At 37.3% G+C, this 16,968-nt stretch overlaps 1 protein-coding gene across 2 annotated transcripts in view; it reads left to right on the forward strand.

Moving 5' to 3' along the window:
• Positions 1-2,536: 2,536 nt before the first annotated feature.
• LOC5567651 overlaps positions 2,537-16,968 on the forward strand; it is a 97,350-nt gene continuing 82,918 nt past the window's right edge. Inside the window, exon 1 of one of the 2 annotated variants that reach the window (XM_001651796.2) lies at positions 2,537-3,527. The gene's annotated coding sequence lies outside the window, so the exon portion shown is untranslated. The remainder of the gene's footprint in view (positions 3,528-16,968) is intronic. The other variant, XM_021844662.1, reaches the window with a different exon arrangement.

The following is a 16,968-nucleotide window of genomic DNA, read 5'->3' on the forward strand; positions in this document are numbered from 1 at the left end:
TGTTTCAACAATTTTTTATCAATATTCGTATGGAAAACATATTTTTTTCCTGATGGTCCCATTGGGCCGTATTTGGTCCAACCTCCACCCCATACGCTTCGTTAGTAGTTGGGAGGCTTATTGGACGAGTTATTATAGTGATATTTGGTTTTTGCTTCATGTTTCTTCATTTTCTTTTTCACTTTCATTCTTGCTCCCGCGTATGTCCATCATCATGGTACATATCAATCCATCTTTGACACACCTAATACACATTCTCTTGAATGAATTGAAGATCTCATAGTAAAAGAAAATGAAGATCTCATTGTAAAAATTCATTCTTCCAACCATAATGAAGGAAGTTGTTAAACAAACAAATCCCTTTTGACCTAATTTTGTTTGGGATTTTTGTAGATGTTTGCAGGGTTATAATCCCATATGAAGCTGAAAATTGATAAATAAACTCATAAATACCTCTTCTTCTATCCATCAGATGGACTATGTTACTATGAGATGATAAGTTTGTACTTACAATACAGTACTAACGTGTTCGGAACATTTTTCTAAATTTATCTATAGTAATTTCCATATAAACCTACATTGTCTTTGGGCCACCTTCAAGTCACCATCTAGAAAACTGAAAGTTTGACAGAACGCTATTTTTATGGTAAGGATGGTAAGGATGGTAAGGAAGACATGGGAGATTGGATTTTCAAACTTTTTTTTTTATTTTGAACCGCCCTAATGATGGTCTACAACAACAAAAAATCAATTTTAGCCAACGAGCACTTCGTCAACTTTTAAGTAGGGAGACTTATGGCTTCGGCACCACTCGACTGTTATCGGCAATCAAATTTCAAACGCCAAATACACAGTATTTTTCAATCAAAACACATCAATGAAAACATTCAGATGATTCTTTGTTCTGCCCGCTTCCCGCTGACGAGATCTCCGAGACTAAACAAACAATATCACCAGAGATGTCATCAATTCAAATGAACACGCCTCAAAATGCGGCTGTTTTGGAGCTGCCGAAGAGATTCACCAGCAGCTATTATGGGAAAGTTGCCGAAGAGAATGAGGCTGCCGACAATAGTCACACTGACAAGAGATGTTCGCAGCGTTGAAAAAACGTTTCCAAAAGCATTTTGACAAGTCTGTCGGTGCGAATCGATAGAGGATTGAGCAACGCATAAATGTAAACAGACAAGCACGGAATTTGTCTGCTGATGTGCGACAAAATTACAAAAGAATCACGGCACCGGCTTAGACTGCCGAGAGTACGTAAGTTCCCCTATAACGAATTCAATTCATTCCAATAACTTTGAAAATTGTTCAACTGGTCTGGCTCTTCTAGATACAGAAAAAGCAATTGACATTGATAATAAATCTACGAGCTATTTAGTGGAATACCTACAAACAAACTAAAAACCGAATTAAGAACTATACCATTTAGTTCCGCTAGAGTTTGTATCCTTTGACAGATATGTATATTTCGACCTCAACTGTAAGGATGTTTTCAGTGTCGTGTACTAGGCTCGACTTCGACAGTTTGGCATGAATGCTTGGTTCAAAAATAAAAATAACTTTTTCAACATATACAGTGGTCCTGCAAATAAATTTACGCGAAAAGATTTAATTAAAGCTTTGGAATGAAACCTTAGATGAAAACTGTCTTGTACAAAGTTGTTTGTACTAGTTAGGCCGTTTCAGAAGTGTTATTTTAAATTAAAGTGATAATTTGGGATGTGAAATTTATCGCGTTAAACTCGATTCTCAAAATTATAATCACACTAGTAATCGTATGTATTTATAAACACTTTGCATTTTGAGCACAAAAATAAAACTTTATACAGAAAATGTCTTCTACAAATTGTTTCTTAAAAACTGACAGAAAAAAAGTTTTTCTGTAGCTCAAAAATTGATCGATGTAGAGCATTTTTACAAATCAACAAACAACAATATTCAGAAATAATACGATTTTACCTCTAGTTTTTCAAATATTAATTTCTCATCAAAGTAGTATATGAACGGAATTTTGAACAACAATCGTTGTAATCATCTATTGTTATGATAATTGCTTTGTATAATTAGGTTAAGTTGGATTCAGTTCATTTAAAAGTTTTTTTTACAGGCATGTTGTTCCAATTCGCATATGAAAAATCTGATCTGCTGCCGCTTATGGAGTGTAATAGGTATGCTTTTTGTTTAACAAAATGTTAATAGCTGAATATATAATATATAAGCTGAACAAAGAATACCTAGATATGATAAACAAATGTAATATTTAAAAATATACTAATAAAGAAATTTAAAAAAAAAATATATGCAAATATTTAATACACATTAAAAACGTTTTATAATTAAAAGACATGAATCTATGATAATTGAATCGATAATTTGATATTCTATGATTAAATTCTAGCAGCTCAACGAGCGCTACCCAAAATTAAAAACCATTCCTGTTGATAATTGAGGGTGGTAACCCTAGCCAAAACCGAATAAAGCGCATCAACCACCGTTCCCTAGAGTGTTGTTTATACACATTGAATCGTGCAGCTTAGTTTAGTATCGTGACTGCGTTGATCGAGTTCGCAACATAGTCTCACCGAGAGAAAACCGACGTCCGTCTCGTGGTTGATCGTGGTTTTTCCTCTCTTCGTAGCTCTGACTGATCGCATTTAGCTCGGTGCTTGTGGATCATTCACCTGAGTGATACGCCGGCATTTAATCGCTGTCTCTAAACACTGTGCGTAGACACAATCGCGTGTTTCCGATCGATGATGGATGTCTACGCCGAGAAGTAGCAGATCAAAAAGAAGGTCAGTCATCTGGATTTGATCTCGCGATCGCGCGAGGATCACAAATAGCACAGCCTACTGCAGGTATTCGTTGCTCGACGGTTGTTGTTTGTTACCTACTCTTCTTTTCGGGTATCTTTGATCGTTTGGCTCGCGTGACCGGTTTCGATGATAACACAGCGGGATTGGGCTTGTGTATGTGAGAGAGTGGCCAAAAATCGCTGCGACCAAGATTGACGGTATTTCAGCCAGGCGCAAGTTGATGTTAGGTCCTTGTTTGGGTGTATCGTGTGTGGAATAAAATCAACGACGAATGCAGCAGTGGTAAACAAGCCAAATAATAATATTCATTAATATGTGATTCCATGGTGTGTGAAGAAGAGTTTCGCGCTTTTGATATCTCTGCCAGAGTGGAGATAACCTTTGTAGTAGCAGTCTAGAGTGGAACTTCCCCGTAGAAGTGTTCATATCGTTCGGGGGCATAGTGATACAGAGTTCTACGCGGGTGCATTAATGTAAAGATAAAAAAGTGACCCGAGTGAGGTGAATTATAAGTAGATCACAGGGAATCTATGAGGCGTAGTGCACCACTGTTTGCTGCTGAGTTTATAGCATTATGTATAGTCTCGGATAGTGGATGCGAGAAATTCGTCACTTGAGTGCGATTGTCATATCTCTACAATAGCTTCAGTACACCGAGCTGTGAACTGCGGTGTCGTTCGTTAGCGAGGGGATTTTGTTTATATCGTAAGTATTGCGCTTTGTTCTACTGGCATGGTGTGAATGGCGGCATTGGTATCGAGAAGTGATGCGAGTGTGCGTTTTATTTATGTGATGTGAGACCACATGACCTGCAGATGAAAAAAGCATACTAGAACGTTATGGTTTACCTTGGACACTTGTTATGATGATTAATCGGGAAGCGCGTACGTAATAGATGTTTATTTGGAATCTGTTCTCGGAATAACATGTATCCAAAGATGGGCGAATCACTCATACGAAGATGTTGAGGTCTTTTCAGAGATATAACAATGGTATTACAGAGCGTGCAAAAGACTTATCTACACAACAGAAGGGCGGTACATGCTAAAGTTGTCAACATATTGAGATTTGATTCAAATAAAACGCAAATATTGAAAATTGAAAATCATAATATTGTTTGTCGGAGGTTCGACTAAACCAAATTCATACATACCTAAATATTTAATTTCACATTCGTACAAGCACTATCAAAAATATAAAATTTAAAAATATTTCATCAATTTCATATAGGGTAAGTGTACCACTGTACTAGTTATGGCCATAGTGGTTCCCTATTTAGCCATACTGGATAACTTGAATGTCTTCACATTTTGAAATGTTTTGTGTGTTTTAGCAGTAAGATATAAGATATATCTTGATGTTAAAACATTCGAAAATAATAAAAATGTAAAGGTGATTGAAATTTCACATATGGCCAAATAGGGAACCACTATGGCCATAACTGGTACACTTTCCCTAGCTATAGATATCATTTATCATCCAACAACCATTAAATGTTATATGCAATATTGTTACCACTTCAAAAGAATTATGATCAGTTTTGTTTCATACAAAAATAGATTTGTAATAATACTAATTCTGAACTTGCTTTTTGATTACGTATTTTGGAACCGAATTGATTGACCTTGAAAGGTGCCCCCCATTACCGGATAGCGATTTGTTAAGGCGGCATCCACAAATTACATAGAGCGTTAGGGAGAGGGGGAAGTATGTTCAAGCGTTACGAATAATACAAAAATTTGAAATTTTTCATGGAAAAGGTGTTACCGAGGGGGTCGAAAATTTCGAATTTTAGCGTTACGTAATAAATGGATGCTGCCTAACTAATGGAAGCATTTTGGCCATTTGATTTAAACTTGACAAAAAACCTCTTTTAAGATGTTGCTCCTAAAGTTCAACTTTCATATTTCTATTGTGTATCTTACACCGTTATCGTCTACACAAGTACAAAAATAACGATGATATCTCACAACAAATCAAGTTTTCAGAATCTGGGGGTCAGGATATTTGAGACTAGAATAATATATTTCCTACATTCTTTTTATATATGGATGGAGGTGACAATGGATCAAGGGTGTGAGACTAGGTCAAAACATAATTTGAATAACCCTGCATATATTTGAAATATTGATGTACATTTTCGATGGCGTATTCTTTTTAATTATCAAAAGCTAGTAGTTTATTTCAAATAAATCATCGAAAACAAGTTGGAAATTAACGCCTTTTTAAATTGCTTCTTCAAGGGTGTCATAGAATATTAAACTTTTAGAAGGACTAACACTATTTGTAAATTTTATATTATTGTCTATCATATTCATTATTATTGTTAAGTAGGATAAAACTTGAATCGAAGAAGAGTAATTTGATGTACTTCCATCTTAAGTCTCCTTGGACGAGAATAGGTCAATTTTCATACATCTGTAGATCAGTGAAAAATAAACGAATCTTGATTATGTACATTGTTAGAATAGGTAATTCAAAGTTATCCGTCAAATCGTACACTTCAGGTTAATTATCAGAACTCCAGGTCTGAAAGACTTCCTGTAAGAGCTAGTGTTCCTCAAGGCAGCATTTTGGGACCAATATTATACAATATTTTCACATCTGACTTACCTCAGTTACTTCAGGGATGTCAAAAATCTTTGTTTGTGGATGACACAGGCCTCTCCGCCAAAGGACGAGGTCTGCGTGTCATCTGTAGTTGATTGCAAAAAAGTTTGGATATTCCTTCATACTTGCAAAAATGGAAGATTTCTCCTCCGGAATTGGGTAATTCAATCAGTTGGCTACAAAGGTGACTAGAGTCGGTTAAGACCAAATCAATCGTAGATGAATTTCTAGAAGAGGTAAAACATGTAGGGGTATCAGGGCATTGAATTGAGAAATATCCTGAAGAGCACTCATCAAATAAAATTCTGCCGTTGGAATTACTTTAAGAATTATTCCATGACCAATGTTTGGCATTAGAGTCATCAATGACATTTTTTTTACTTAGCGCGAGTCAGTTTTCGCAAGTCAGTTTGGAGCAAATTAACTTGCTGTCCAGAGCATTGAAAAGGCAAATAGGCAGCTATGAAAGTTTATTTACCAAGCTGTGTTTCAACTGAAACACCTAAAGTTTCAATAACTTTAGTTTCAAATGACGAACACAGTTGATGTTTTATGCGCCTATGAATGATGATTGCAACTCCCCCACATGCCCCATCAAGTCGATCATTACGATAAACAAAAAAGTTATGATCTCTTTTGAGTTTGGATCCAGGTTTCAAATACGTTTTAGTAATAACTGCTATACGCACGTTATGAGCCATTTTACGAAGCAGGTCAAATGACAGGAGACCTGGGACTTTTCAATCATCGTCATCAGTTTTCGCGATGATGATGGTTGGTGACTGTGCGCATTTCTAGCGTAGCTTTTCATACAGGTGAAAACTTAGATGGAGAAAATATATTAAAATATTTCTGATCACAAAAATGCCTTTTTATGTGAAATATATGAGTAGCAAAGAATTAGCTGATACAATAACTAGGTGTAATGTTGCATTAACGAACATTTTTGGATCTCTTTTTAGTCATTTTCTCCATGTCCTCGTTTGGGAAGATGAGGCGTTGTTAAAAATCACGCTGGATTTAATCCCAGGTCTCCTGTCAATTGACGCCGTTGTGGCGACCAGCTGTTCAGAAACGACTCGTAAAATGGCTTATTAGCTGTAAGAAAATTAAACATCTCGCCCTCTTTACCTTTCAAAGAACGAGCATTCCAATTTAAAATATTTAAATTATTATTTATTGGATCCATTAGAAAAGAGTAATCCAATAACAATTTGATTAGTAAATTCTACACCAACTTGGACTGCTTCAGTCATAGTGGTGGCTTTGAACATTGCATCAATCATTAGATTCAATTGTTCAGTTAGAAAATTAAAATCAGAGGCAGATATATCACTTGAAGTGGGTACATTATCTGATGATTTTCCGTTAGAATTTTCGGTAGACGAAGAGGCGGAGTAGAAGTTTCCTGTGGTTACAGGGTTTTTTTTTCCAAATTTTTTGTTACGATATCGGCAAAGGATTTTCTGTGGGTAGATACATCCGAAATTAAACGATTCGACTGGCTACCTGACGGATTAAAATTGGTTTGTGAATGAGCATGATTATAATCTTCCTGATGGGTATGATTCCTAATCAAGCGATCGTTAACTGAAAATTGAGCATTGTTCAAAACTTTACCAGGGAAATTCCGGAAACGATCGTTATCGTAACGGATATTATCTTTCATCTGCCTGGCACGAACCTCGACGACTCGCCCACGCGAAGTGCACGCCCACAAATTTGGCTTATGATTGCCTCCGCAATTGGCGCATTTGAACTTGACAATATCTTCTTTCACTTGACAGACGTCCTTAGCGTGAGATAACCTCCGCAAATCATGCATATAGCATCCATGGGGCAGTTTTTTATTCCATGACCCCACTTTTGGCACCGACGGCACTGAGTGAGGTTCTGGAAATTACCTCTAGGTTTCTGGAAAAGTTCCCATGGGCTAGAGCATCGAACTGCTTGCTCATTTCGATGCAACTATCAACATTATCCATTTCACCCTTGGAAGAAAGTTCGCATTCCGGAGAAACGTGCTTTCTTCCATTCTTGCCACGTTTAGTGACAGTTTTAAATCCCACTGTTTTGGAAGGAAGTTGTGAATTCAGAGGATCACCCTCCCTTTTGTTGTAGTTGCAACCGTGTTTAGTGATAAACGAAAGAAGACGAGACCTCCTAAGAGTTTTTTTTCCAAGACGATGTCCAAGAAGGATTACCACCGCTAGCTTTCGCCAACGGGTCCAACGAAAAATCGAAGGCACGGGTCCAAACAAGGATCGTAAAGAGATCAATAGTAGAAAAAATAGTAGTGAAAAGTACTGTTTACCGTTTTTTCTTTTAGCACTGAAAAGTACTGTTTTGCAATTCCGCATTATATGAGCCTACTTTTCATGAATAGTATGGATAGCATAACGGCCTACTTTTCCTTACAAAACAAACAGTGCTGAAAAGTGCTACTTTTCAGCACTCAAAACGGTGCTGAAAAGTAGCACTTTTCAGTACTATTTTGGTGGCAGTAAATTAGTTATCGGTGGCTCTTCATACGCAATTCATCGAATTACTCTGTGGTTCTCAATTACTTTGTCTACAAGACAACGATTTTATAACCATTGGGTGATCCGTATCCGTTGGTGAGCCATACCGACACGGAATCGGTTCGTCCAGTGAACGTAGAGGCGGTTCGTGAGCCAGAAAAGAAAACTGACCGGAACTTCGTGATCCCACACGGTTTGGGTAGGAAGTTTGACGCATGGTAAATAACTGTACCTACAATACAAACGAAAACTGCAAGCGGCGTTTTACCTGGTCCGTTCACAAATTAACAATCAAGATCCATTTGAGTTTGAGTGAAGTGAAAAAAAATGTGACATTCATGTTTATGATCATTGATACTACTGCATCACCGCCTACCTGATTGAAAATACCGAGTCGCTGCTACGCATGGCTGTCCATGTGGATTCTCTTTTAAATTTTGATTGGGCTCCAAGAAATAATCCAACTGAAACGACATGTTTCGTAATTGCAAAAAATGTTGTATGCAACTCGTTACAAAATTCGATTTTTTCAGCACTAGTCGTATTTATCCAACTCGTCAAGCCTCGGCGGATAAATGTACGACTCGTGCTGAAAAAATCATCATTCTGCAACTTGTTGCATAAATAACTATTTTATTGGTTTAGGTAGCTTTAAAAAACTTCCAAGAGCAGAGAGAATTCTTGTACACACAGCACGAAGGTACGATGCGCACTGTTTTGATTATTTTAATGATCCATTCATTCTGGAGGGTTACCACTTCCAAGAGATCATAATGTAGCGAAACATCGTCCATCTCGAAAGGGGTAGGATTTTTTTTCTATCGAAAATATGTTCTTACTTAACTTATCGGCCTTTCTAAGCATTTCAGGATATTTTCTTGCTGAAAATTCTCTTTTCTTTCTAATTATACGATATGATAATGAAAAAAAATACGAAAGCTCTTAGTTAATCAATAGCTGTGTAAGTGCTCTTAGCAAGAAAAAAGATTTATGTCTTGCTAACCTACGCACATATGTTCGCTAAACTACAAGCATAACGATACATCACTCTAGATTTATGGCGATTCGTACATACCGCATATACAATTCTAGGTAAATTGACTGTATGACCGAGCATGATCTGTCGCAGATTTCATCACGATTCTCAATTGACATGATTGATTCTGTGATTAATGGGCACCCAAGCAGACGATGTGATCTGTAAATAGAGGAAAGTAAGCGTGACCAAAGGCCTATCAAATTGATGCATCTAGTCTAGCCATTCACGTTCTAACTAACTACTCCTATACCTTTACCCGAATCGGATACATCCCGATGATGTTTGCTGTTGACGTGTAATTACCATCCTAGTTCAATATTCACCACGGCGGTGACCAGTGAGCGTTGCCACAAATCCCATCGCTAATGGCGAGACCGCATATGTTACCACGAAGCAACTGATTCCCAGGATGTAAGGGATAGCGGTCTTTGATGGGGGAATGTTTTACCCAATATTTTTTTTCAATAAATTTAGGCTCATTAACTTTTAGAGTTATTCCTGACGGTTAAATTGTCGTTGGATTAGTTTAAGAGAACATATTCGTAAGTATGCATTTTTTATGCATCCATCTTACAATCGATTTTAACGAATTGGTGGCTGATAAAATATAAAACGAGCTCACCATTTTTATTTGCCATTTTGTCAATTGTATCTAAGTATGTATTTTGCCAATGCTATAAATGGCTAAATCTTAATTCATCTTCATGCACTAAATGAATCATACATGGACTATAACATCTCCCAAAAAAATAACCCCCAAATACTGTAAGTAATGTGGATACATCATTGTGATCTGTTTTCCCCTATAGCATAATTTTCAAACATACCACGAATGACTGTATTCAGCGGGAAAACGTTCAAAACCGTTAGTATTTGCTTTCCGCCGCAGAAACACACTGCGTCAGGGTACAATACGTGTGGTACATGAATTATTTCAATTTAATTGCAGCGTAGTGCGTCTGGACAGTCGACCAACCACGATGGGATAACCATCATCATTTTGTATCGGAATCTAAATAGCTAGCCGAGACAGTTTGCAACTCGACCAACGAAACATTGAAGAGACAAAAGTTGATGTACTGAATATTTCAGTATTTATTTATTGTTTGGTAAAGTCCAGCATAGTTTAAATGAGACTTTTTGAAATTCTAGCATAAATGAGACATTTAAAAATCTTGGCTTCACAACATCGATTGATTTGCGCACTCTGTAAAAATTTCAGAAGAAATAATCTCAAAATCAACGATTTTAACACTACACTCCAGGATTGAGTCAAGGGCTACCTACAGTAATTACCAATTAGACTCATCAAATGTAAGAAAAACTGGCACTCTTCTAGATATTTCGTCAAGTAGCGATTGCGGGTGTCCTAAAGGGGCAGACTTATCAACGCTGTCAAAGAAACTGGTAGTGGAGATACAGTTTAAGTTACGGGAAGTCCAAAATATTTTCTGCGAAAAATCTACGCCTGCCAACATCTATGCTGCGCCGAATAATTTATTGGATCTACGACGAATGCTACCCAATTCAATGGAGAAATATAAATGTTTTTACATGAATTATATTCAACTCTCTTTCCTGTGGTAGTTCCAGACTCCTTTTGATTTATACTAACCTGAGACAAACCGTATCAATTGAATAATATGCAATAGTTACTTGAATATGATTCCATACTCATCAGATCAATCCAACAGTCAACTAATTGTTTCTATAGTAAAACAAATAAAAAACAAACATTTTATTATTAAACAACTATAAAAAAAACTGGAAAATTTAGTGTCAAAGTGCTTTTCTTAACAATTCATGTAATTCAGTGAGTTGTCTCAGTTGTTTTAAAAAGATTCACAACTATCCAGAAAAGTAAGAGAATATTGACTCCCTGTTCAACAGGGTGCGGTTTATTTTTCGACACTTCTTAAAATTAAAAAATCGTGTGCTTTTCTGAATTAAAATCTCATGAGAAATAAACCTTAAACTTTGAGCCAGAAATATCAGAATTTAGAGGTGGCACAAACGGTTTGAAGGTAAATTTTCAATTAAAAAAATATTACCTGTAGTGATGTTTTCATAACTTTGTTATTTTCGAATCAATTTTGAACCTTACAGCATAATTTTCTTATAAATTAAATTTATGAAAAGTTTGTGCAACATCAAAATTGTATAAAATCAAAACAGGTGTTAATTAAAAGCATTTTGCTCCATACTTTTCCTGAACCTACTAAAAAACATACTTGTTCAACTTCATGAATATTAATCAAAATATTTTTACATGATTCTGTAGCTAATTTAGTTGTTTTAAAACTGTGTGTATGCAATACAGGGACCTTCTTTGCCGAGTGGTTAGAGTAGGCGGCTATAATGCAAAGCCATGCTGAAGGTGTCTGGGTTCGATTCCCATGATGTTCGACATGATTTTTTAACGATTGTGACAATTGCTCAGTACAACCTACTATGATCAGAATTTTTCAAACATGGCTACGGACGGCCATGTGCAGATTAATGAAAAATAGTTTAAAAATTATTCCTCAACTAACCTTTTATGAAATTGCAAAAAATGTTGTACGCAACTCGTTGCAGAACTCGATTTCACAGCACTCATCGTAATTATCCTACTCGGTAAGCCTCGTTGAATAAATGTACGACTCATGCTGTAAAAATCATCATTCTGCAATTAGTTGCGTAAACTATTTTTATCAAATGTAGTAGAAGTAGCCTCGGTAAACTGCTTTTCGTAGCCGACTTAACCATTATTACAGAGGACCAAACTCGGCTAAGGCGCTGCAGTTCCAGCATAATCTTAGTGACAACCGTAGTTACTACATTCAAGAACATGGCATCTCCACATATACAAATGTTCTGCGTCCACGTCATTCAGGTTCCCATCGTAGTATTGCTTCCACCTTTCGATAACTGCTCGTATATTCGATGGGGCCTTCCTCAGCCGAGTGGTTAGAGTCCGCGGCTACAAAGCAAAGCCATGCTGAAGGTGTTTGGGTTCGATTCCTAGTCGGTCCACGATCTTTTCGTAATGGAAATTTCCTTGACTTCTCTGGGGATAGAGTATCATCGTACCTGCCACACGATATACGAATGCGAAAATGACAACTTTGGCAAAGAAAAAAGCTCTCAGTTAATAACTGTGGAAGTGCTCATAAGAACACTAAGCTGAGAAGCAGGCTCTGTCCCAGTGGGGACGTAATGCCAAGAAGAAGATATCCGACATCTACATTCTGAATACTTAATACATTTCGGCTCGCAGCAGAAAATCCAATACAATAGTTTTAGTTGCAAGGAAAAGCTATTGTAGTTTACTAAATACTTAAAATTAATCGATTCCTGACTGCTTGTGTTCCAAAGTTGTTCGAGAAAGAGTTGTTTTCCGCAACAGATATTATTAAAAGCAATATTCAAACTAACAGTAAATATCGCACTATATTTTCGATATGGAAATATTGCGAAAATGTGTTCAACGCGCGATGCTCAAAAATTAATCAACAGAGTTCACTTTTCGCAGCCATACCTTCAGTTTCCGTTGTGTTTGCACTTTGCAGGGCTTCGAACTTCGAGTGAAAACATTAAAATCTCACCTGCATAATTAACAACGGTGCATTAACATATTCATACCTTTATTCGACAGCACAGCCCCCACAGTTGCAAATGCGAGACTGACTCTGACTTCACATATTCCCGCATGTTATGTATGTTTGATCATTTTGCGGCGGTGGCTCCTGGAAGTTCGGTCGCACTCGTTTATGGATAGTGTACACAACACACAGGCCTACCTACATATCCATTTGGATTCAACCGCCATGTTCCACGCGAAAGTAGTCCACCAAAGTGTGCACAAAACGGTTCCCGTGCACTCGTGCAGTGTTTGTAGGTAATGGCGGATACATTCGATCCAGACCGGGACCATCGGACCCATTCACCGAAAGTAATGTGCAATGCATAAATTGGGCGATAAATAAACAAAATATCGGCCCAATTGCAAAACTTTGTCATACTCGATGATTGTGGTGTGTAGGTGAAGTGCAACCGCCGTACCTCCATTGATGATCTTTTAATTAGGACGGGATGATTCGTGGATTTGATACAATATTTTGAAAAATGCATTCGAGTCAAAGGAACTTTTCAAGTCTAAGGAAAAGTCACAAATGGAGAAAATTCAATACCAGGAAGAAAGCTCTGCAGAGGATGAAAAATTAAATTTTGAAAATGATTCTGATGCTTCTTCCATGATACAGTACTAATGAGTTACATAGAATATCCAATGTTGAAACATTGTAACAAATGCCAAAAAAAAAAAAAAAAAAACAAACTATTATTAATTTTATGCAAAAAATTTGCAATCTTCTATTGCCATGATTAATGCGTTATAGGTACACATAGGTTTAGTTAGGTTAAGTAAATTGAAAGCGTTTTTCCAACCCGGTGCTAGGCAGCCATGTTTTCGTAGTCAGCATCAAACTCAAGAGCAACAACGTACATTGCCCTAATCGTGTTAGAGAAATTTTCCTCCAATACTAAACTGTATTTCTAGCTAATCACATCAACCCAAATTGACTTGCTATATTGCAATCCAATAGTTTGCAACCGTTTGTTTGTTCGAATAACTGTTGTTATGCCGGAAAAGACATTTTTCGGAGAAAAAGTTTTCGCCATCATCGATTGTTAGTCCTCAAACGGTTATTTGTTTACAAACATTGAGCTGTCAGTGGGAACCACTTCCCAGTAGGAACCAGAGATGTTTGCTCGTTATTTTTCAATGGGGTTGTATGGTCGGTGTCAGGAGGCTGGTTTTTTCTCTTATAAGCAGGTGAAAACTTACCTGTAAAAAAATGGAAATTCTACGGCAAATGAATTCTAATATGTTGTAAACAAAATGTTAATAAATGCTTAATTTAGCTTTACCAAATTAGGATGATAGTGTTTTCTAACACTGAACACCTAGATATAAGAAATTAATGTTTGGAATGATACTAATAAAGAATTAGATAAAAATACACTAAAGTCTTTTTTTACACGGTTTTTTTTTGCACGCTCTATTTTTACACGGCTTTTTTTACACGCCTTTCGGAATTAACACGGTACTTTTTTTGCACAAAATTCGGAAATAACACGGTTTTTTTACTTATTTACACGGATTTCGGAATTAACACGGCTTTTTTTCCTATTCACACGGATTTCAGAATTAACACGGTACTTTTTCCACGGATTCTAGAATTACCACGGTTTATTTTAACACAAATTCCAGAATTAGCACGGTTTTTTTTTGCACGGAATTTTTTTGCACGGCACGGGGGACCGTGTAAAAAAAACCTTAGTGTAGCGTGATTCAGTTTTGGGTGTTGTTGTTGGAAGATACTCGGGCAGACAGAATATATGTTCACTTTGCATATCAATCACTGAAAGGGCTTGAGGGATTTACTATTGTCTCAATGTTAGCGTATGTTGCGTCTATATTATCTCTTTTTGTCAGCAAGAAACAGCCTTTTGTTGATCTTGTGACGAGCAGTATCAACGGTTACAATTAGAGATCCGATTTGAATTAAATTAATACCCTGCGTGTAAAATTGAACATTGCTAATTGGATTAGCTCGCAGATTACTACGAGAAACGCTGATTTATTTGTGGCCACAGTTTGACACCTACGTCACAGATCGAGCAAACAGTAGCGATTTTTATCACGTCTACGATATATAGTGGGGATGCATTGTTGTGACAAATGCAAGTTTGAAATCGCCGTTCACAAATTTTAAATCTGCTCTCTACTGGATTATGCCGAATGAGGGTTAATTCTGAAATGTAGGCTTTTTTCTACCTCACTAAGCGTATTCAATATGAAAACCAGATTAGGCTTGAAGTGTATGTTGGTATATTTTAGGTGTTTTACCTCAGGGCTAAGTTTGCTTCTAAAATCGCAGTAAGAAATCTGAGAATGGCTTGTCGTTTGCTAGAAGCTATTCGTGATTTTGATCACTGTATATAGTAACTGACAGTACGACTAGTTTTACTTTGCCCTGCCTGTCATCAGACTGTGTTTTAAATTCGCATCAGCACATCAGCAGTGCCATAGCTGTAGGCGCCAATCGTTCAACTTAGGAGTTGTGACTGAATGAAGCTGAACGACCGGCAATTTACGGCTTTAAAGCGGTGTCAAATCGTTTTCTGATTGCTTAGAACCATAATTAAGGCTCGATCTTAAGTGTCTATTTCGAGCACACGTTGTTTGTTAATTCAAGCAACTTTTAGGCGAATCATGCAGCTTTTTGGTTCATGCTTTAAACTGATTTGTTTGGTTTAATTAACTTTATTATTAATAGCATTCAATATATTACATTAATTTTTTTTTTATTTTTAGATACATTTCTGAGTTTTTCGTCAGTGAAGATGCGGAATTGAAAATAATGTGTAGAGTAAGAAGGGACAAGATAGGTCAGTGTCGTTTGAAGCGCAATTAACCCGTATAGGCCTGAGTGAAAGCAAATATACTGAAACGCTCACCGCCCAGTGAATTCTTAACGGATTCAAATGATTTTTTGTCATTTCCCTGGCCCACATATTTAGTTTCAGAGAGTGGCCAGAGGAACTCGGAAATATTCCTAAAGCCGGAGTTATTCCGGTGGGTCACTGGGTCAAGTCGGGTAAAAAAGGGCTATTTTTTTTGGATATGCCAAATTATCTTTATTTATTTGCATTGACAACCATTTTAATTTGCATAAATCTTCAAGATCTGATATTCAAACTTATAAATGAAGAGTTTTGCACCATTTAAAATATACCGGATAAGGCCATTCGGACGTAACGCTTGGAAGAACCGGCTGTAGATTTGTTAGATACTAAACCGTTTCAATTCTCGAAAAGTAAAAATCAAACATAATTGTACACAAAAATGCGTTCCCATAAGCTTGGCACAGATGTTCAGATACAAATTGGCCACTTTAGAACAAGTTTGAGACTTCCGGGGACCCGAAAATGGTCATTTGTAGGATTAATCACATGCAAAACTCATGATTATCCAATTCAATCGTTTCTCAAAAGCTTTACACTGAGGCAATTTTCATAAAATTCCGTCATGTAGTGGCCACATTATAGCCGATTTTGGAAATTATCTGTGACTTGAAATTTGCCTACATTCAGGGGCACAAACGCACAGTACCCTTCTCACCCGTCCTGACCGGAATAACTCCGGCCACAAGAATATTTCCGCGTTCCTCTGTCCACTTCTGGAAACTAGATATGTGTGCCTAGTAAAGTAGCGTCGGTTGGTGGCCATCGACCTCTGGGAAACCCTTTTCAGGATTTATTGACCTTTTGGCTCGTAATTGAGAGAATTTCGGTTAGGCTCGGTTGGTGACATTCGTTGCAACCCGAATGATCTTTCTCTTTGCCACAATAGACTGTTAGTCGGGGCAAAGGCAATTTAGAGACTCGGGAGGTCAAATCCGGTAGCGAGGATTTTCAGAATAATCGCACCTTATCTGAGAATTCCTGTCTGTTACATGTTCACTTCGATCTGTACAGTGGAAGAGGCAGGAGTAGTCCGATTTAGTTCCGCGTCGTGAGGTGTAATTATAGGTGAACAGTGACATGGAGTTTCTCCGAAATTACTTATTCAAGTTTGATTTCTCTTCCTAGAATAGCTAATTAGAAAGCGTGAATTATGCGTGGTAAGATTGAACGTGCGATAGTAGAAGTGTGCGAGTGTGGAAGTTTCGGAAAGGTAAATCACGTGCTTGTGGTGCAATATTCATTTCGCTAATGCGGTTGCGTTTTATGTTAGATTTGAGGTAAGCGTACCAAGCCCGCCACCTCACATTTGTTCGTCAGAAACTATTCCTGACCCCACTCTGCAGCTTCGAATAAGCCCGGTGGTACACGTGGCCGGAAGGGGGCCGCGTCCGTCAATTTCGCGCCCCGGACAGGGCCAAGAGCAGCATTTCGTAATCAACAAGAATCAGTGGAGCCAGCAATC

Source organism: Aedes aegypti, chromosome 2 (genome assembly GCF_002204515.2).
Source record: "Aedes aegypti strain LVP_AGWG chromosome 2, AaegL5.0 Primary Assembly, whole genome shotgun sequence".
Taxonomy (NCBI): Eukaryota; Metazoa; Arthropoda; class Insecta; order Diptera; family Culicidae; genus Aedes; species Aedes aegypti.